The 11,185-nt window shown below is 37.0% G+C and overlaps 1 protein-coding gene across 4 annotated transcripts in view; it reads right to left on the reverse strand.

Moving 5' to 3' along the window:
* Positions 1-10,653, reverse strand: part of LOC123500464 (ankyrin-1-like) — a 101,888-nt gene extending 91,235 nt beyond the window's left edge. For all 4 annotated transcript variants that reach the window (XM_045249178.1, XM_045249180.1, XM_045249181.1 and 1 more), the window contains exon 1: positions 10,503-10,653. The gene's annotated coding sequence lies outside the window, so the exon portion shown is untranslated. The remainder of the gene's footprint in view (positions 1-10,502) is intronic.
* Positions 10,654-11,185: the final 532 nt, after the last annotated feature.

Genomic DNA, 11,185 nt, shown 5'->3' on the forward strand with positions numbered 1-11,185 from the left:
TGACAGTAGCCCCTTCTCTGCTCCCTCCTACTTTCTCTATTATCATTTTCGTTCCAAAGCTGGATGTTGCGTCTATGTGCGCAACAACTTAAAATACTCTCGTGCCCACGCTCTCGAATCTTCCAGGTTTTCCGCCATCTGGTTTCGACTCAATAGTCACTCTAACTAAATCAATATATGTTGTCTATCTCTCCCCAAACTCCTCTGACTATAGTAAATTCTTTGAGTATTTAACTTCCAAAGCGGAGCACATTCTGCCCCTCTATCCTCTCGCGGATATTTCCATCCTTGGAGATTTCAATGTTCACTACCATCTTTGGCTTTTCTCTCCCTTCACTGATAACCCTGGTGAACTAGCCTTCATCTTTGGCATTTTCCATGACCTAGAGTAACTGGTGCAACACCCTACTCGCATCTCTGACCGTCTTGGAGACACGCCCAACATTTTTTATCTATTCCTCACGTCTAATCCTTTTGCTTATGCTGTCACCCTAACATTTCCGTTGGGCTCCTATGATCACAATTTCATTTCTGTATTTTTATTTATTCATTTTTTTTTTATTTATACCATGTGGGCTTTTCACGGGAATTTCTGGTCTAAAGGGGATACTTCTTAGGGTACCCCCTATCTCAAAGCCCACCCGCTAGGAAACCGTTGCCCCGAGTGAGGAAGCCCAACCTACACTCGGACCGTGGACAGGATTCGAACCCGTGCGCTTGGAGACCCCTCGATCCCGAAAGCGCGCGTGGTTCCACTGTACCATGGCGCCCATTTGTCCTACTTCTCCAATCCCTCCTCAGGATTACCCTAAGCGGAGATGTCTATGCCAGTTAAAGGAACCTGAGAAAGTATTAAGCTGTTTTTCCCTGGAATGATTACTGTTTCCGGATCAGTGTGCTGAACGCATAAGAAAGGTGATAGTGTCTGGCATGGAGGCGTACATTACCCATTACTTTTTCTCAACCTAAACCTTCTAAACCTTGGTTTAACACAGCCTGTTTCCGTGCCATACATGACAGAGAGGTTACCCAACAAAAGGTGCGTCAGCCCTCCATCTCCTGAATGTCATGCACTTTATATTTCTGCCCGGAATCATGCCATGTCTATTGTTCAACTTTCCAAACACTCTTTCATAATTGAAAAATGTCAAAATCTTTCAAACTCAAACTCCCCTTGAGACTTCTGGCATCTCTAATAACTTCACTTCTTCATCTTTCCCTCCTTTATTTCATCCTGATGGCACAACTGCCGTCTCTTCTGTCTTTAAAGCTGAACTCTTCTCTAAAACCATTGCTAACAACTCCACATTGGATGATTCTGTGCTTGTCCCTCCCTCTCCTCCTCATATTGACTACTTCATGTCTTCAATCAACATTCTTCGTAATGATGTTTTCCATAACGTGAGTGTGTTCTAATAGCGAAAAAGAAGAATTAGATAATTGTCTACAAATTCCAACAGAAATAACTTCATGTCAATCTTGGTTGATTCTGGACTTGTCCCTCCCTCTCCTCTGACTATGTCATGCCTACAATTAAAGTTTTTCGTAATGATGTTTCCCATGCCCTCGTTGTCCTAAACCATCGGAAGACTTATGGACCTGATAAGGGCCCCTTCGATTGTTCTCAAACACTGCTTTCGTCCTTGCACCTATTCAGTCTTCCGCGACGGCGGCCACATCGATGACACATTTCCAGCGATTTCACCATTGTGAGAGTACTGTCCCTCCTTTCACTCTCACTCTAGGCTTTTTCCACGCCAGACTGACTCTCACGCTCCTCCCCATAGCACCGCCCTTCTATGGGAAGAGTATATAAAAACGCACGAGATGAGAGGTCCTGTCACAGCAGCGATGAAATACCTTCACCTCCGTTTTTTCATCAAGAGGTAAGTCTCCTCCCCATATGTTTCTTCCAGTGTATACTTCTACTAATGTTTTTCTATTCACTTATTGTTTTGTCCCCTCAGAAGAGGAGGGGCTGACCATCACTCTTGAATCTTCCACACCCAAGACCAGGAAGGGCAATAAGGGAAAGAACCGAAGAAAGAAACATGTAGATTCAAGCAGCGAGGAGGAGCTGGACTAATTAAAAAAAAGGGGCGATACATTAGTAAAATGGAAATTTTTTTCTTCCGTAGGTTTCCCTATCGGTCACTAACCTCCAATCGTATTGTAAGCGAACAATAGCCTACCTGGAAGTAAGTCATTATGTGTATAGGCCTATTCCCCTCCAGCAAGTAACGGTCAGTTGTTGACTTCCTGGTTGGGATGTACAAAAAAAGGAATGACACAGACATAAACTGCATTCAGGAAGCGAGAGAAGAATGTGGTCATCAACCTTAAAGTAAGCCAAGGCCATTATGTGTAGGCCTCCACGAAGTAATGGACGGTTGCTGACTTGCAGGTACAAAATGACGCAATTTACCCTACCAGGAAGTAAGTCAAGGTTATTATGTTAAGCCTCCGGGCTCGGTCATTATGCCTCCAGGTTCGGTTACTGACTTTCAGGCATGGCGCAAGTAAGCCAAGGTCATTAGACCTCCAGGCTCGGTTACTGACTTCCAGGTTCAAAAATTACTAAGTCAATGTCATTATGTCGGTTGCCGACTTCCGGGTACGAAAAATGACACAGTCATGTACGAAAGTAGGTCATCGAAACTGCATTCGAGAAAAGAATGTGCAGAAAAGTTGCCATAAAACGACTAAAATTCACTTTTCCTGGAAGCACCAATCTTACTTCCGGGAAAAGTGCATTTTAGTCGTTTTATGGCATTTTTCCTCTTACTCCTGTCCACGGTCCAAGTGTAGGTTGGGATTCCTCACTCAGAGCAACGGTTTCCTAACGGGTGGGCTTTCAGATAGGAGGTACCCCAGAAAGTATCCCCTTTAGCCCATAAATTCCTGGTATAAATAAAAAAAAAAATGATTTCAAAACTATTCTCCTTCGTCTTCTATCCTTTTCTCGGCAACTTCGTGTCAACTCTCTCTGGTAAACTCTGGAATTCCCTGCGTATGTCTGTATTTCCAACTTCTTACTGTATGACTTAACTTCATTCAAGAAATGAGGTTTCAAAACATTTCTCCCTGTCCTTTGACTAATTCCATCGGCCCTGTGAGGAAACTGGCGACTGAGGGAGCATTTTTTCTATATATTTTTGTTGTCTGGCCAGTCCTCCCGTCTTACATCAAAAAGAAAAAAGAAAAAAAATCGAGTGACCATAGCAAATGACCTAGCAGAAAAACAGAAAGCAACATTTTTTTTTAGAGATTGGCTAAAGCCTTTGATAAGCTGTGGCACGATGGCTTAAAATACACACTGTTGCATTCAAGCTTACCCAACATCTCGAAAAAAAAACTGCTCTTTTCTTGATAACGGATCAGCCATAATTTTAATAGGTACCGACTAATTATCAAACGGCGTTTCGCAAGGAAGTGTACTTTCACCAACCCTTTACAGCAATGACTTAACACCAGCAGGCTACTGCACACATAGCACCATGTATGCAGACGATGTTACTTAAGTCATAACAACACCGAACAAGTCAATATTCATGGTGAAAAGGAAAGTAAAGAGAGAAATTGAATTGTCAGATTGAATAAATATGAACATAAGTGGAAGATACAGACGAGTGAGGAAAGTTTTAAATAATTCCTTTAGCTAATATAAAACAAAAGAAATTACAGTAAACGGTAAAAAAAAAAAACAACATAAACGCAAGCAGAGAAGAGAAATTCCTAGGGTTAAAACTCCTTACAACAGACCTCAAAGGACACGTAGCAAAAAAAATAAATAAATAAATAAATAAAATAAATAAATAAATAAAAAAAAATGAATTGATAAATAAAAAAGAGATAAAATTATCTTTAATCTAGAGATTTATAAACCAAAAACTTAAAATTAGATTAACGTTGATCGAAACACTAGTCATACCAGTCACAAAATACCCACCAATACCACTATGCTCAATTCCTAAATCTCAGAAAGTAAATATGCAAAAAATAATAAACAGGAGACTGAAATTTATTAGTTACATTGATGCAGAAAATAAAATGGAAGAACTACATTATAAACACAACATTACATTTTTCAATATATCAGTTCACCAAAAAGCAAGCAAAATATGGGATACATTAAAAACTAATGAAGATCATTTTTATAATGGACTAGTGAGACAGATACCATACACAATTGCTTCCTAATAACATACACAATTGCTTCCTAATAACAAACATGATAATGCATGAACCAATTCATTAACCCATCTTCGTCAGTCACTCTTTACTTATGTTTGAAGATTATCTACTACATTTCCAGCCATAATCTTAAAACCTAATAAAAAAAGGGAGCACACCCAGAGTAAACTGAATCAAACAAAAGAGAAAACGGCGTCAAATAATGAGAAAAACAGCAGTGTGGTAAGGCCACACACTATCTATCTCCTAGTTTCCTTCACACTTCTCTTCCCGCCACCTTTTTAATGATCTATTTTCTCTACTATTCATTCACTTTGTTATCCAGATTCAGATCCAGAGCATCATTCGACCTGAAGATGTTCTGTAAAGAGGAACTAAACGTTGTAAAACAAAACAATTTTGGACACCTCCTCTGCTTATATATATATATATATATATATATATATATATATATATATATATATATATATATATATATATATATATATATATATATATATATATATATATATATATATATATATATATATATATATATATATATATATATATATATATATATATATATATATATATATATATATATATATTGTGAGAGACTGCGTATACGTGTGTGTGTGTGTGTGTGTGTGTGTGCAGAACAGAATATAAAATATAATATTTATTCGTTTGCTCATACTTGATGAAAAAGTATGGAGCACCGTCCCGCAGTAAACCAAACAAAAAAACTACAACATATTGCAAAAAATTTTCCACACTTTCTAAATCCATAATGCTACACCATATATAAACAAACAAATATCTCGTTGTGTACAGTTTTCTACGTGTAGAAAATTATTTACGAAATTTCTTTTAACAATTTTAAGTTAACCATACTGACACAATACTGATGTTTTCATTAATAATTCACCTAAACACATTAAGTCCCATCATTCATACAGACCCATTTTGCAAAACATAAATCACCTAAACATTCCAAATGCAATTCTTAGAAAAGAAACTAAATTGTCGAAAAACTCTTCATTACAATTCTGGATCAGAAAATATATTTAAATTGATCTTGTCTTGTACTATAATGTTCTGGTATAATTTTTTCTCTCGATCAGGTAATTTCTTCATTTTGGCAGACTCACTTCTGACAACACCAGCATCGCTTCAATTACAAAGTCGTTCTTCTACTAATACACCGCGATGACGGCCTTCAATTATTGAAAATTATTGTTAATTTCCACGTAATTTTGTGACAACAATTCTAAAATTTCTTGATAACATTGTGATATACATTTTTAAATCCAAATGTTGTTTTATATAATTGATAATTTCAACAAGTAGATTTAGTTGATAAAGCCATACCAGGTTGTAATCCACTGATCTTTAAATATCAAACTTAAAGCATTTTCAAGCCAAGATTCATTCATGACATTTTGTGTACTGGAGGGTTTGTGCGCAAGGCGGGTGTGTGCGCTTTGTCCCATGCCAAGTCCCATAACATAAACAGAGAGTGAAAATGACGAGATAAAGTTCAAATTTTTCCGCCAGTACCTTTCCAGTGTTCTGTGCGCGCCAAAGAGAACTAAGCAGTGTGTTTTCAAATATAAGTGAGTTACGTTGTGGTCCGCTAACGGTTTGGTTAGTACACATAAATGTCAGCGCTAATCACTGAGCCACCTATTTATTTACAAATCTAGCATTACTTGTTAATGAATCCATCGTTATTGTGCCTGACTGTCAAATGGTTGAGGATAAACATGTCTAGTCTCAACAAATAAGGAATTGTGTGGGTAGCGCGCAAATCCTCCATAAAATATCCTTGGAAGGTAGCGCGCAAGCCAGGGTAGGGCATGAATAGGTTATAGTAAAACTAAATTGTACTGACCCACAGGGTGAGGCCGATAATCTGTGCCACGTTGCCATATATATACCATTACTTCAAGGAAAACTGAATAACAGTTCTCTATTCAATTTGATGCACGATTTCGCTAAAATGGGGGGAGGGGGCGGAGTGGACATAAAAGACATGAAGATCTCTGTCGGTTATTGTCATAAGTGAATTGAATGCAGTAAAGGTGGTGGTTATAAAAGTAAAAATAAGTAATAAGTAATTTACATATATAATATTTACTGTAATTGTTGTCTCGAGATGTCCAACCCAACATAGTGAGTTGTGAGAAGAAACATCAGATGAGACAGCATTTCATCTCATTTATTGCCCCAAGCTCGACTTATTTATTGAAGATCATTGGATCATTAGAGTTTTTTTTATCCCTCGGTGTGGCTGTACAATACATAGTAAGACGGGAAAGCGTCAGTGTGTACTTCCATTGTGGCGACCAGATGAAAAGTGAGTCGATTTGCACGTGCGTATCTGCTTAATAACCCTTGGCAATCTTTTATTTATTTATTTTTCAACTCCTTGACACGCAAGATGAACTACTAACTACTTAATGACAATTGATTTGATAGTATGTGGATAAGAAAAGGAGAACTTAAGGCACCTAGCGCGGTAATCTGACATCTACCGCGTAAACCTGCCAGTAGGCAGCCGTCCTAACCTTTCTTCACTTACGAGTACAGTGCTCCATGCAGAGAAACCACAGCGATAGAGGGCAGTGCGATATCCGCCATCATAGCAGACACAATTTTACACTACTGGTCGTATTCGAATCGAGAGGTTTCGTAGCTGATATTGTCTGCTTAGGGTACCTCAAACTTATGTTACTCCTAGTGAAAACAATAATTTGGGTTTTTCCTACAATTAACTGTTAACTTCCAATAGCTACAGTAGATATGTAAAGCCAATAAAGAATGTTTCATTTGTTTTTAACTGTCACACAATACGACTATATCTTCAGCATACATTAATACAAATAACTTTAAATAAGAATCAATTAAGTCATCACTTAAGTTTAAATAATTACATCCTGCCTCAATAAGTCGCTCTTCAATATCATTCACATTATATGCAAAGAGAACAGGAGGTAAATGTTCACCTTGTCTTAATCCCTCATTACATAGAAAATTGTCAAATATTTACTGGTTTAGCGTCACACACGATCTTACATTCTTGTACATACTCTTAATCACTGTTAATATTTACCTAGTAATATTTTGCTTTATTAATTTATACCAAAGACCATTTCTCCAAATCATATCAAAAGCTTTCTTATAAATCTATGAATAGACCAAACAATTTATTTATTTTTTCCAGTCAAACAAATCAATTATAGTACATTTAATTAGAAATATGTGATTAACGTTGAATAACTATGTCTAAAACCCGCCTGATTTTCCCTAATCACATGCATAGCATCAGAATATTTCATTAGGTCTTACATTTAGTATTGATGTGAACAATGTACCTATACAACTGAGTACGTACAGTTGCTGTAGTTGCTAGCATCATGGACATCGCCCTTATTTTTGTAAGGTATTACAATAAGTCCTGTCTGTCATTCACATGGAAATACACCAGCGTGAAAAATCTTATTAAAAACTTTCACATATAATGGACGCACAATGTTCAGGGTGCTTCTGATACACTTATTTAACACCATATCACGATCAGTTTTTATTTTGTTTTGTTTTTTTTAATGCATTTTTTTTTTTTATTTCTTCAGATGTTATCGGACGGTTCAATATATATATATATATATATATATATATATATATATATATATATATATATATATATATATATATATATATATATATATATATATATATATATATAATATAAAACACTTCCCTCACATAAATCATTAGCCATATTTTCACTGATATTTTGACTTGCACTTTCTTCATCTTCCACTGAGAGTGATTTAAAGTGTTCATAAAAATCCTGAAGTTCTACAGGGATGACGTCACCACTTTTATTTCCTTTAAATATTTTCCAGTACGACTTAAGGGCTTTCTTTCTTTGTTTCCTTAATTGTTCAATAACTATCATTTTTTGTTTATTTTCCACTCCACGTATATTGATTCCTCTTATACACTTTACTTTTATTAATCATAATTCTATAAGTAAGACTAGTTTTCAACCTATTAAGTTTTTTCTTCGCTTTATGATATTATTGCCGAGTTTTCCAACACTTTCTATCATATCCTTTCATCCACTGATTACTACTCTTTTTTTTCTACATTGTTTATTCTGTGTTAGAGATGTCGTGAGACAGGTCTGTCAGGTTGCGCAACGGGACATAAGCCGGAACCGGAAGGTACAGACGACGAAAGCGAAAACGAGGGTGCACAAAACTAAAGGTTAAAACTCCCAAATAGGTTCCCGCAAAGGTGCGGCGCAATATGTTGCACGTTATCAGTGATCAGAGAAAAATTAATAAGAGCCCTATATGTGTAAAAAGTGGATGCGGCGCAATATGTTGCATGTTATCAGTGATCAGATAAAAATAAATTCAGCCTAGAAATGGTCTAGAAATCATCTGAGTGATAGAAGAGAAAGAAAAAGAAAACAGTACTAAGGTTCCAAGGAAACAGTTAATACGAAACGGAACATGGTAGAAGCAATAGGTTTTTAGGATAAAAGATAGATTGTAACAAACTAACAATAGAATAAGGCTCGTAATAACAAACGATGAATGATTGTTGTGACAGACGGTGATAACATAATTAACATACGTTTGCTGCGACAAACGGTAAAAATATAATTAGCATATAGTAACCTATTTAGGTCTTAATTAAAATTGTCAGTGCTAGAAGGGCTGTTGCGGATTCGCAACGAATATAAGGCCAAACAGAGGCCGCAATCAACCAGAAACCGACCATTCGCGCCCTCAGCTACAACCTTAATTTTAGCCGCTGCATCAGCACCTACAGTTAGCACCATGGGCCTCTGGACTGTTTTCTGTGTGGTCTTATACGTGACTAGTAACTTAGAGAATTTATTCTAGAGTTATAGAGTATTGTGTGTACAAAGACACTAATTATGTGTAAGCGATTGAGCCCCACATCGCATGTTGTGGGAAAAGATATGAGCATAAGATGCCTATAGGATTTTGTGTTGTGTAAAGAGAATCTAGGATGATATGTCATAGACTTTAAAGCTAGTTTTGATGAAGGAGCTAAACAAATTATTTTGGTAATGACATCTGATCTTGTGTAATTGTGAAATGGCAGATATGATGTACTCTGATGCTTTATGTAATAAATATAGTATTATGGAGCTGTAGTTGTGAGTACCCCACAGACGAACCTCAGTCACTCTTTGGTCAACCAGAAATAAATCAGACTCCTCGGAGTATTAAAGGAAACTTGTGGAATAAGGAAACAGCTCATATGCGGTAACCCGGAGAACCGGGCCCGACAGAGAAAATACCTCCATGACAGGTTCAAGTAACACATCTTTGAGTTCCAAACATATTTCATCAACATCCAGCTTGTCTATTTTAGTAATCAATTTATTTAGTTTACATATATCAATATTATTAACATTTATCTTTTGCTTCAACTCTCCATTGGCCAGCTCTTAAAAATCCATCCTCTCTTACCAACAATCAACACTGCTTATCTAATAACAGTTGTATATTAATACCACAATGCACAGCAGTCAAAGGGTCAAAGTGAGACCTGAAATTGTTTTACATTTTTCATCAGAGCACGTGAACCAATATCTTAATCTATAGTTGTATTATGAACAGTTGTAACCTTACCAACGCCAAAATCATTACCCAGTCTTCCAGTGAAAATCTGTCTAAAGTTTTATCTTCATTGAATTTATCAAGTGGTGGAATGAAAGCAGTAACGCCCGTATAACCACTACCACCACCATTATCATCATCATCATCATCATCATCATCACTATCATCGTGAATATTTAATTGCAAAATGTCGATCATAGCACCTGTATATGCATTAAAGTGTGTGTGTGTGTGTGTGTGTGTGTGTGTGTGTGTGTGTGTGTGTGTGTGTGTGTGTATATACAGTATAATAAAAACAACAGTAAATTGCAATATTTTGGACATTAAATTTTCCGTTTAGGATTCCTCCTTCTCTCACACAGGAAAGCAATGCAGCAGACCTCGTGTGTCTATCGAGTCCACATGTATGCGAGACTTTCCATAAGAAGATATATTACTCTATCTGACATAATATCTTCTAATTCTTTGTAACTGTGGCGTTAATGGGTTTGGGTTTACTCGACAGGTGTGTTCTTCTAGTTAATGCGATGATTTTAGATAACTGGACAAATAGATATGTAAATAAAACGTATGTCCGAAATGTGAACGCCTTTTTTCTAACCTGAACGCTTTTTGGAAAGTATGCCAGCCATAATTACTTTTGTCTCTTGTACTTACTTGAACACTGCCAAGCAAGTATCACAGCTAAGAGTCATCTCTTGATTAAGGAAGCAGCACAAAACCAAACATTTCCCACAATGTACGTCATATGCCACAACTCACGACACGTCTAACACTTTCAAGTCACAACTCTCAATAGTGATGAATGTCGCCGTGCCAGGAGAGAGAGAGAGAGAGAGAGAGAGAGAGAGAGAGAGAGAGAGAGAGAGAGAGAGAGAGAGAGCGGATGTTGATAGTGTGAAAGAGATAGAGCAGTGGTTCTCAAACGTTTTCATGAGCGACCCTATTTGGAACATTTCATTCCTTCGCGACCCAGAGTAAGGTAAAGAGAAAGAAAATGTACAATGATATAAAGTTATATACACGAGCCTGCATGGTCCCACTGCCAGTCCAACATACGCGTTTGATACAGGAGTCATTCCTGTCAGAGACACCATTACGTGGTGCCCAGGAGGAGGGAGGTGGGGGGAAGATGAACATACATAACAAAAAGTAATTTGTGGTTAAAGAAGAATAATTCAATTTAGTAACTGAAATACACTGAGACACTGAAAGCATGTTAATGTTCCTGTGTCCCTGCGACCCATCAAAATTGATCTCGCGACCCAACTTTGGGTCGCGACCCATAGTTTGAGAACCACTGAGATAGAGAGAGAGAGAGAGAGAGAGAGAGAGAGAGA

The sequence above is a fragment of the Portunus trituberculatus genome, unplaced genomic scaffold (assembly GCF_017591435.1).
Source record: "Portunus trituberculatus isolate SZX2019 unplaced genomic scaffold, ASM1759143v1 PGA_scaffold_286__1_contigs__length_216572, whole genome shotgun sequence".
Taxonomy (NCBI): Eukaryota; Metazoa; Arthropoda; class Malacostraca; order Decapoda; family Portunidae; genus Portunus; species Portunus trituberculatus.